The sequence below is a fragment of the Cryptomeria japonica genome, chromosome 5 (genome assembly GCF_030272615.1).
Source record: "Cryptomeria japonica chromosome 5, Sugi_1.0, whole genome shotgun sequence".
Taxonomy (NCBI): Eukaryota; Viridiplantae; Streptophyta; class Pinopsida; order Cupressales; family Cupressaceae; genus Cryptomeria; species Cryptomeria japonica.
This window is the reverse complement of record NC_081409.1, coordinates 289,799,653-289,812,238: the sequence shown is the minus strand read 5'-3', so window position 1 is coordinate 289,812,238 and position 12,586 is coordinate 289,799,653.

Sequence of the window (12,586 nt, the reverse complement as noted above, 5' to 3'; positions counted from 1 at the left end):
AAAAAATAAAAAATAAAAAGCATATAAAATTCAAAAAAAAAATGCAATAAATTTAGATGGTGAAAACCTGGTAAACAAGGGTACTATCTAAGAAGTAGGTTCCTTCATCTATGAGATCGCTTTGTGCACCTATCTACTCCATCCTATCACATCTATCGCTTCCATCATATCCTAGCTTATCCATTTCATCTTTCGCATCCATTGCTCTGAACCATTTAGCAAAAAATATGCAGCTTACCAATAGTTATCAATCTTTGACATACTTGTTGTAGTCATTGTCTTAGATTTTATCAGAATCAATCAATCTGCATTTGTATCCTGCCATGGTTTGGATCTTGATCAATTCATACATTCATAATAATTTTTGTTTCCGCTGGGGGCAAAATCCTAATTCCTTTTGCTAAGGTGATATTTTGAAATCTTTGAAAATCCAAAACATTTGAAAAACTTAGAAAAACCAAAAACACCTAGGATTTTGAAACAGATAACGAGTAACCAAGTAACAAAAAAATCAAGGTATTTCATCAAAAGCTGAATCATGAAACTCAAAAACCGAAGAATCAATCAACAAGTAATAAAGGATTATCAAAAGATCATTCATCAAGATGATTATATCAGTTAATGACCATAAGAATGTGTGAATGACATACAAGATTCAGTGTTTATATCTTGATTTTATTGCTAATCATGTACTCTATGCAACTCAAGGATGTCCATGACTAAAGAAGCTATGATGAGGCATGATTATTTTCTTTGATTGTTGTATGTGGTTTATCTCTTACTAAGGTATGAACTTGTCTCAGGATATGATCGGAAAAAGATCAAGGAGGACAATCCAAGTCATGCATGAAGGGAGATATTCCTTGTCTGTTCTACAAGCAATACTCAGGTCAACTTGATCCATTATATCAAATTGCTTGTATTAACTTGCTATATCAAAATCCATGTAAGAACTACTTAGGTCATCTTGAATCATTATGTCAAGTTGCTTGTATTTTCTTACAACATTTAAAGCTCAATGATGAAATCAAGCATTGTTACAAGATCGTATATGAAGAATGGCAGTACAATTTTTAGTTAGATCATTTCATTAGTTCATTATTCATCTGCATTATAAGCATTCATGGTCAGTTGCATTATAAGCATATTATTTCATTAACATATCAATGGTCATAAATAAACATTGAGTATATTTGGACAAACAAAAACAATTTTCATTTGATCATTATAGGTACATTCATTTTAGAATCATTTTAATCATCATCCATTTCATTTAGTTGCATTTAAATCATTTGCATTAGTTTGCATTCAAATAAGTACATTTCATTCATCATGCAGTGTATCATCATTATTATTTGCATTATCATTTCATTGATGATCATTTAGTTGCATCTTTGCACTTAGATTCATAATCATTATAAACATTGCATATAAACATATAAAAACATTTCATATATAGAACATTTGTATTTACATCATCATCATCATAAGCATTAAAATAATCATTCTTTTGCATTCCATATAGATCATTACATTTGTATCATTTAAGTTAGTAATCATTTTCATTTGCATCCAAGATCATCAAAATCAAAAATAAATACAAAAACATATAATCATTACATCCATATCATCATCACATAGAATAACATGCATAAAGAAACATCATCCATATAATCAAAGCATATAATCACAGCATATAGATCATCATCAAATAAGAGTAACAAGCATAAACATCATCATCATATAGAGTCCATGTCTGCATATAGATCATCATAAAACAATAAAAGACCAAGTATACAATGATATCAAAAAAACAATATAAATGCCTCATCAAATACCAATCAAGTCACGACTATCCTATACCACTACCACCTGACTCTATCCATCTCTATGGTTGTGGGCAAGAAGACCTTCCAGATGTTTGTCTCCCATGATCACCACTCCTCTCAGGAGGTCCCATGACCCCACCACTGCTAGTGTCCATCAACACGGTGGTATGATAACTACCTTCTCTCTCGCTCTCTGCAACTGCCTCCTCATATCGTCATCGCCAGTGGGAAGTCTCCTTCCTAGCCTGAACTAATTCTCTAATAGTGTCAGCCGAAAGAGTACCTAATCCAACCTGCTGAATGTGATCAAGAAGGCCCTAAGTATCCTATTGTCTCCTAACAGCTCTATCCCGCTCAGTCATAAGATTCTGCACCTGTGCTTGAAGCTAATCAATATGTGCTCTCAGACTGTCAATGCTATCCTACCCTAGCACATCAAGCTCTAGTGCATCCCGCTCTGGCATATCATGCACTGGTGCATCCTGCTCTGGTAAATCCTGTTGTGGTGCATGAACCCCAATCCTTTCACCACCAACCTATCCAACTGTTGGAATCTCGGTCCGAGTAACTCTCTGAACCTGTCGTCTAATCAGGGGAACATGATCCTTAGGATCCTCATCATCTCCACCATGTGCTACAATAAGCCTAGGATCTGGCTGAATCTGTCCAGAATCAATGCCTCCCGCAACCCCCATCCAGTCCACTCACCCTACCTCCTGTCAATGGCAACCCTCTCGGTGATCTCATACATGTCCTACCATGCTCCCTCCCAATCCATCCAACATTTCTCCCACCCATAGGACGTACTCTCTCAATCCTGCCAGCCAGTCCAAATGATCCTCCACGGACTCTCAGTCGACCTCCCCTCTGTCCAGGTCTCCTACCACCACCACTTCCATCCCCACCCTCATCTCCACCCCCCAACCTCATGAGAAGCTCTGAGCTCTCATCTCCATCTTTATCTCCTAGAAACTGGATCATCTGAATCATCATCCTCATCTCCTGAGCTGGGAGGAGGATTTACTAGATCAGTAATGTGAGGAAATGGATGAGCTAATATATATTGTGCATAATCTGCAGTAAACCTAGGATCAAGAATGTGCAATCTTATATCATAAGCCACTCTCGGAGTATCAACAAACTCTACATGAGCAATCTCAAATGACAAAGAAGGTCCCCAATCTCACCTATCTCTATACCACCGAGCATATATCATCACACCAGTAGGCATAGGCTGGATGATACCAAATTGTCTCAATATGCGACCAATCAATTATCGCTCAATGATGTAAGGAGTCTAACCAATGAGATATCTACTCTGCATAATAAATGGTAATGTTTGTGCATCATCCATCCATGGCTCACAATCAAGATATGGTCTCCAAGTAATGCTATCCAATGAATCCAGCACCCAACGCCAATACTCCATCTTACCTAGCTTATACAGAGTAAGGATACTTGCATAGAAATACACATATGGCTGCCTCTCTCCATGAACTCTATGATGGATGGGCCGAGTAATAGCAATGTGCTCCTAGCACCAGATCTGCAATATTGTGCATCTTGTAGATAAACTCACACTCTCATCATACACTACCTGGTGAAGATCATGATATAAATATGCTAGCATGAAAACACCCCAAGCCTATCAAGTACAATGTTGCATCATACTCAGGAGAATCTCACCCCATCCAACCGAAAAACCTCATGATATCCTATTAGGACATATAAATCCTCCAATTAGACCAGCAAGAATAACAGGAAGAGCCTCGTAATACATCACCATATCTACCCATCGGATCTCTTCTCTACCAATGCTCTCATTAGCAAACATGACTCTGCAAGCCTCTGTACCAACACGATCCTAAAAATCATACTGCACTAGCTCACCAGTCACTGGGATATGCAAAATCATGTACACATCCTCAAGAGTCACACTAATCTCACCCGTCGGCAAGTGGAAAGTGTTATGCTTGTTGTGCCATCTCTCGGCCAACGCCATCAATAATCCTCTATTATGCGTAATCTCAAGCATATACAACAAATGACTTAAACCACGGGCATCTATATGTCTAATCTTAGCCTGTGTCAACTCTAGAACTAAATGATGCACTACTGGTAATTTCTCATGACACTGGAGAACATCAGGTTTCTCCTATTTTGTCAAGAGAAATCAATCAATCATCAAAATTGAATCATCATCTATCTATCTATCAAATCAAATTGAAAAAACTTAGACTATCAAAACATTTTAAAACCTAAAAATCATGGTTTTCTATCAATCAGTGAGTTCACTTAAAACTCTGCTAAGCTCTTACATCAGAAACTAATTGGTTTCTTAGAGCTACTCTATCAATAAAGCTAATCAAAGCAATCCAATCTATCAATCCAGCTAATCAAAGCAATCCAATCTATCAATCCAGCTAATCAAAGCAATCCATTCTATCAATCATGCTAATCAAAGCAATCCAATCTATCAATCCAACTAATCAAATCTATCAATCCAGCAATCAAAGCTATCTATCGATCTATCAATCACTAAGTTCACTCAAAACTCTGCTAAGATCATATGTAAGACCCCGCATCATTAATACAACCCTAATTGTTGCACATATCATAGTTAAACTAAAATGGTGGTAGAATAGAAGTGATGATTATTCTATTAATTATATTTTTATGCATCACTCTGATTATGATGAAAATTAAATAGAATTAACATCTAAGTTTCCAATATATGGAATTGATTATTGATAATTAACAATTGCATATGTGCATATGAAACACAGATTTAATATGTGGTTGCTTAGAAATGATCTTTAAATAATTCACAAGTAAAAATTATTGGGAATTTGGACAACAATTTATATGCAATATTATGATGATCTAATTGTGCTTGTGGTTGGATAATGCATGATAAATGGTGTACAATATAAGGAAGAAAAGAGGATTACTCCAAATCAAATATCTTGTGAAGGTGTTACAAGGGTAATCTATTTTGCATAGAAATACAATTTTAAATGTGTGGAGAGGGCATACAACTTTAGGTCATGTGGTGGGAGAGGAGATTTGAGTTTGAAACCTTTTGGGTAAAGCCAAAAATCGAATGGGTCTTTATGTGGGTTTAAAAAAGGTATTGTGTGGTCAATATTATGGGTTTTGGTGCAAAAATAGACCCATAGGGTCAATACCTTGGGGTTAGGAACCCTTAGAACATGTGATAGTGTCCTCTAAGATTGATGTGACCCTTCAAAATCCCACCTATTTGGAAGTGACGGGTTAGGGTTTGAGAGAAAGTGGTTTAGGGTGGAGACCCATATTTGTCTGAGTAAGAAGCAAGAGAGGGCATTACCCACTTCTCCTCTTGGAGAACCTTTTTTTATGGAAGAAGGTGGAATATGTAAAGGAAAAAAAAAAAGAAGAAGAAGAAACAAAGATTTTGCATAAGGAGTTGCAAGGTCAAGATGGAGCTTTTATAGAGATAAGTCTTCATATCCTTCTCATGATTAGTCCAGTGAAAATTTATTGTTTATGTATGGTTACTCAAAGAAGTTTGTTTGGAGAAGTTGCTAGAAAGGTTTTGGTAACAAGAATGAATTTTATTTTAGAAAGATAGTACTCACCATAGATCAAAATGGTGGACAATGGCTTTACTTGCTCGGGGGTATGGCTAGGACCCGTGAGGTCTCATGATGCCAATATGGATGGCAGGTGAGAAAGACCTCATTTTGTTGTTTTGATTAGTTATTTTAATAAAAATAAAATAAATCATATTTTTGTCTCAAAAATGGTAGTTACTAAGTGTTGGTGATGCTACACATAATGTAAGGGAAGAACAAGTTGGTCCTTGTGTTTATCCCATTGTGTTGTACATTTTGTTAATGGTAATATAATGAACCTTTCAGTTTGTGTTGTAGAAAATGTTATCGTGTGATAAAAGAGAAAGACTTATTGATGTTCTTTTCCTGTAATTTTGCATTTCTTTTTTTTTTTTTTGCATAGGTTATTGAAAGAGTAATGACTGTAAGATTTTTATGTTCCTGATAAAAGATAGTTATGTAAGAATTTTGTATTATGTGTTAAGGGCAAGCCTGGTTTGAGCCTTGTAAGCTTGTTATTGTAATATTAGATTAAAGACAAACTGTTTCGTTGATCAGGAACTTTTCTCCTAGTGGTGCTCTATTTCCTTGGATCATCTTTACTAAGGATATCATAAGTGGTTGGAAAGTTAGAGATTATTCATGAAGCTGGATCATAGGACTTTCCTATCGACATACATTTCGTATGTATTTAATTTTAGATGACTTATGACACGTTCCTTCTGATCTTACCCTATCACCCACGGTATCAGGAATTTACAAGTCTATAAATATACTACTGTTCTTGTAATTGTTGAATGAGTGAAACAGAACACCACAAATAAACAAAGTGAACAGAAATAATATGAATTTCAGACATGTATAATAAGCTTCCTGGTTGATATCTTGCATCATGCAATTCTTTTATAATGGAAATATGTATGTTCTATGAGTCATTCAATATGCTAGGAAAATATAAAAGTAAATAAACCAGCTGCAAGAAAATATGATCTTAAGGTTAGATTGATAGTCTTTGTTGTATATAGTTCAGAATAAAGTGTATGGTAAGCATACTTGTTTGGATATCTTCTTAATCATCTATTTTCTTCATTCTAGACACATTGCCAACAGACCTATGTTTAAAGGATTGACTATCACACTTCTATCTTAGAAGTATTTGGGGTGTAATCTGAAAGGATAGATTAAAAATAAACACAAAATAATATTCAGCTACAACAGAGATAAAAACAGAACAAAAACTAATAACATGCTACAACATGAAAACAAATTACTTTTCTGTATTCATTAACACAAACATTTACACAACAAATTATGTACTACAACACCAAACCACTTTTTTTATTGATTGCTTATTTAATTGATTCACACCTTCCCTATTTTATAAGGGAGTTTAGAATATTCTGGAAACCATCATAGTCTTGCATGCATAAATTGCATGATTAAAGTTTAATGGTGGCGGACTGCATCCTCATAGCGATAATGGTGGATCTAAATGTTGACTGTAGCAGACTCTTTACTAACCTATGCATGAATTTCCTGCCTAAATTTGCATGTTCCGTGCATGTAAATAAACTACCTCCAAATGCATGGTAGAACCGACGGTGGCAAACTAAAGTTTGCGGTAGGGAGAAATTAAATGTATTCCAACATATACTGCATTTACATTTGCAAGAGATAGTCTCTATACTTAAGATGCATTTTCGAGTTATGATGTATTGATTACTCTGACTACTAAAGCAGCTTGATAGCGTTGGCGTGCCTGCTTGATATGAAATAACCATTCATTACTTGTAAGTACAAAACCGCCAAACTATTATCAAATCCATAGAAGTGATTGAGAACGATCTGGAATCTACTACATAAAAGACATCTGATAATTAGATTGGCTTTGTACCATCTTAAGTCAGAAAGCATAAGTCTGACTCTTTGCTTGCTCCGCACATTCGTACTAAGCATTTAACTGCATAGTGCAAGTGTTAGTTACACAATCTAACATTTATTGAAGAGATAGATGACTTCCTATGCATAGCCGATAATGGAGTTAAGGGTGTTTAAAGTATAAATACATTATATTACTATTTAGGCAATTATTCTTATTGAGATTCACAGCAATGAAAAGATTATCGAGTCCCAAGACATCAAAATAGATTAAGAATCCATTATTCTTTCTGAATGAAAATATTTGCCTGTGAGTAGCTTCTTTCACCCGGAGTAAATACACAGAAAATAGGAGATTATAAAGGAAGACAACTTCACATATATGGATAAATTTATAACATTAATGTGAACTAACTTTCTGGGATAAAATCTATTTAGTATAGTTATTAATGGAGGTAAATTTTATCTTATCTTATTTTATAAATTAATTGATAATAATAACAAATGGTAATAGACTTATTCTATATTCAATATGATTCTTATCTTATAAAGATAGAAGGAAGATTTATTGAGGACATTATTTCTATATTCAATTGTGATTTTTTTAAATTGTTTTGTTCAAAAATAAAAAGGAGATTTATTCTATATTATCCCATAAAAATAATTAACATGACTTCTATACTAAAATATGATTTTTTCATTAATAAAAATAGAATAAATATTTCTATGGAAATTACAATACAATTGTTTCTATATTAAAATGTGATAGATGTCCCATAAAAATAGAAGGAAGATTGAGTGAAATCTTGCTTTATAGAATATAAAATGAAAGTTTCCATAACTAATTCTATAAAAGAATTGAGCAATATAATAAAATCATTTTATATTAGAATGTAATATAAATACCGTTCCACGTTTTATTCTATAAACTAGTAGGAATTGATAATAAAACCCATTCATTAATGAAATGCAATTTTATTTATTATAAAAATAAAATCAAACGACCCTTTATTTTAAACTATAAAAGAGTGATGAGATGGAAATAAAATTATTTTCAAATTATAATATGATTCCTAGTATTTTATAAAATAAAACAAAAATCGTGATTATCAAGATTATGATAAATTATTGAGTTGATATTTTAATGTGACTTCTAAGTAAGGATTTTAAATAGATACATTAAGGTATCTAGCCAATAAGATGGGATAGTAGATATTAATTCATATATAAAGTAACCAATTCTATAATAGTAGTATTGGACCAATTAATTATATATTGAAAGAATTTAAAGATTAAGTGACCAGCTTCATCTATTTAAAGACCAAAATTGTCAAGTGTTAGTTCCATGGTTAGAAAAATAAGTACAAATATTATTTCAATTTCTAAATTCAAAAGTTTAAATTCACCATGTAAAGTTATTTTATAATTGATAGAGATAATAGTAAAAATTTGGAACTATCAGATAACCAGGTTGAATGTTTTAGAAATATGGTCAATTAAAATATTTGTTAAGCCTTGGATTGTGCAATATAACTAATTAAATGGCTCTATATATTGAATTAGTTATGAATGGCCTTCATATGAAACATACGTTTAAGGGAAATTATACCTTTGCCATGATTAAGCATGTCATACATTGTTATATATATTTAAAAAAAAAAAAAAAAAAAAATTTGGTTGTGTTTTGCATGATAAATTTTTGGGCATTACATCTTACATCAAAAACTAAATCGGTTTCTTAGAGCTACTCTATCAATCAAGCTAATCAAAGCAATCCAATCTATCAATCAAGCTAATCAAAGCAATCCAATCTATCAATCATGCTAATCAAAGCAATCCAACCTATCAATCCAGCTAATCAAATCTATCAATCCAGCAATCAAAGCTATCTATCGAACTATCATTCATGCAATCACTCAATCAAGACCCTATTTCATCATCAATGCATATTAAAAACATTAAATCTAATCATCAAGGTGATTTTTAACCTTTGCACTTATCAAAAACATTAAATTTGAGCAAAAGTGCTATCCTATTGAGCATTTGCACTAAATCTAAAGGCAGTTGCGCTAAACTAGAGCATATGCGCTATCTTTTTGAACAAATGTGCTAAATCTACAAGCATATGCGCTAACCCATCCAAACACTACTTTTTTGAGCAAAAGCGCCAACAAACAATGCATTTGGGCTAACAAAATAGACATATGCGCTAATCTATGCATTTGAGCTAAACCTAATTGCATTTGCGATAAAACAAATTGCAAAAGCACTAATCTAACGTCGAAAAAATTGAAAAAAAATTGAAAATTCAAAAACGCACGGAAAACATGAAAATTTGAACGCAAACTTGAAAACAAAGTTTGGGATAAGATACCTACCGGATATCCATGCTCGACAGGTCACTGATAACGTCGAACACGCTCAAATCGATGATTCTCCACGGGAATCACCATTTCGCCTCAACAAGAATATTTTCTCCACAAGCTGACAAGAATAACAATGAAATTAAAATTAGCCTTAGTTAATTTTATATTTACTATTTGAAGAACAATTAATTTCAAATGGGGCAATTTAATTTGTTTTTTCCAAATGAATTTAATTGATTAAATTTTTCTCAATTATCATGAGATCAATCGTTCAAACAACAATTTTTCAACAATTTCACGATGAATCTACTAAGGGAGCACACAATCAAGATTTTTATCTCTATCAGGACTTGATTTAATCTTTGAAACAATGTTGTCTTCACATCGTTTCAAAAAGGGGCAAAATGTATACACATAAAAATTGGCTATAAGCAATTAAATAAATATTTTATATTTATTTAATGATTATTCTTCTATTAAATAGTTAATTTGAAAAGATTAATTTATTTAATTCATTTTCATGTGTTTCTATTAATTAATATTTTATTAATTAATTCATTTATCCTATTCTTCTAATTAATTAAATATCTAATATTTATTTATCCTTTTAACCAAGTTAATTAAATATCTAATATTTAATTATCTCCTTCAAACAGTTAAATATCTAATATTTAATGGTTATTCTCCTATCCTATAGTCTCAAATATTAAACGATTTCCTAAATTATTTAATCCCTTTTCCAACTCACCCTCCATCTCCACTTCATCTTCCCTTTGTCAACTCATAAAACATGTGGCTAAGGAAATTAATATTTCTTAAATATTAATTTATCATTTATCTTCAACTTCTAAATTTTAATGAAATTGTGTACGTACACATATTTCATAACCATTTCTTATATTCTCTCCAACACCCCCCTACATCTTAGGAAGGACTTGAGTCCACTTGTCCTGTCATGCCTAAATTTCCTCCAACCATTCCTAGATTCTCTCAGTCAGCAACCCAGTCAAGGTGAGATGAGTGACACTTGTCTTCTCCTTCCCCCTTTCTCTCAACCTTCACCTTTGCTCACAGTCATTCAAATCTGCAAATTTGATCATGACCGTTGATCTAAGCCACATCATCTAATCCTCTCAAAGTCTATAAAATCAAGAGCTTCAGTTGAGAGAGAGTTAGTCTTCAAATCAATCATATGCATCCGTGAGTTTTTTAAGCAAATAGCAAATAGCAATTATCATATAGTATCATTTAGCATAATCATGTAGTATTTGCATATCATAGTATCAGTTAACTACAAGTTATCAGTCCATTCTTCATATGTCATCTTGGAAGCCATCAGTGCATTGTCTGAGAGCACACCATCTACAACTAGGAATAGTGGAGTTAGGACACAATGAGACATAAGCCATGAAGGTAATATTAGTATTTTATTTCATATATATTTCATATGGTTTCATTGGTTGAATTTGGATTTCCTGTATGTATTTCTATTTGTATTTTGTGAAACTAACTTGTTGCAGGTAACATTCTGAGGATGAAATTCAAGTCGACACAATTGTCACATTCCTAAGCAAAGATAAGTCACTTCTCAAAGCCTCCAAAGTCTTTGAAATGCATTAAATTATTTTTCTTCAACAAGTTAACCCTCAAAGTCTTCCTAACCATTAAAGGTTAACTCAACCTTCTTGCATGGTTAGAGAATTTCTCTCTAACTTAGCCCTCATCTAACCCAAACATCTCATCAAGAAATCATGGCTTTAACCTTGGTTATCCTATTAACCCTTGCACAAGAGTTTACCCCTTGGGTAAAAGCTTAATCCAATGGATAACCCTAACCTAGCTTTAACCCTTACCTCCTAGGGTAACCTTCATGTCTTCTTAACCATTTAATTCTTCTTACATCTCCTCTCAAGCAACCTCTTGTTCACAATTGTCACCATTTCATTGGTGAGAATTGTAAACACAGATTGATTGACTTTCAATCCTATCCCTTGTTAAGATTATTCAATCTTGACCATTCATTGCCCTATTTTCCCTATAAATAGAGCTCTCATTATTCATTTTTATAATAATCCCCAAGTTTTCATGCATCTACATTATAGCCTAAATTATTAAACATTTAGCCTCTTGTTAAAACATCATAATAGCATTTAGAAGCATTTTAACATATCATAGAATATTCATGCTAGGATAGTATATCATTTGCTAGGATAATTTGCTAATATTTTATCATATCATCATCTTTATGCTAGCTTAATCATCATAGTTTCAATATCATACATCTTAGAATGAATTCATGCATATAAATCAAACATCACTCATTCTTGGAGTTGTCATTCCTAATTCACTTTGTTCAGTGATCTAAGAGCAAAATGTTGACTTTAGGGATCTTGTGAGATAGAGAACAATGGGACACCCCTTGAGAAGTTGAATTAATTGAATCAGTTCATATACTTGCACCAAGAGTTTCATTGGTGTGTGGGTATTCTCGATTTGAGTTATTCATTTTTGTCACCACATTTTCCCACATACAAACATCAATTAGAATACAATAGAAATGAATAGGTGATTAAATGAACAACAAAAGTAGATATATCATCCACAGCAACATACACAAGAGAACACCAAATTTTTTGTGTGGAAACCCGTTAGGGAAAAACCACAGAGAAGATTAACTCTCAATGCAATATAACTAGCTATAGAATATTACAAATGCTCACTGCATGCCTCATTACCAAAGATATTATTGCCCAAAAGAGATCAAATAAACAAAATTTACTACTAAAATTGCATCTTACATATGCATGGAATACAGTTCCACTTAAGCTTAGTAGATAGACTGCACACACTTCATTCAGTCTTCAACTATTTTCTTCAATCACATATCACATCTTATCATTATGTCGCACTTTATCTT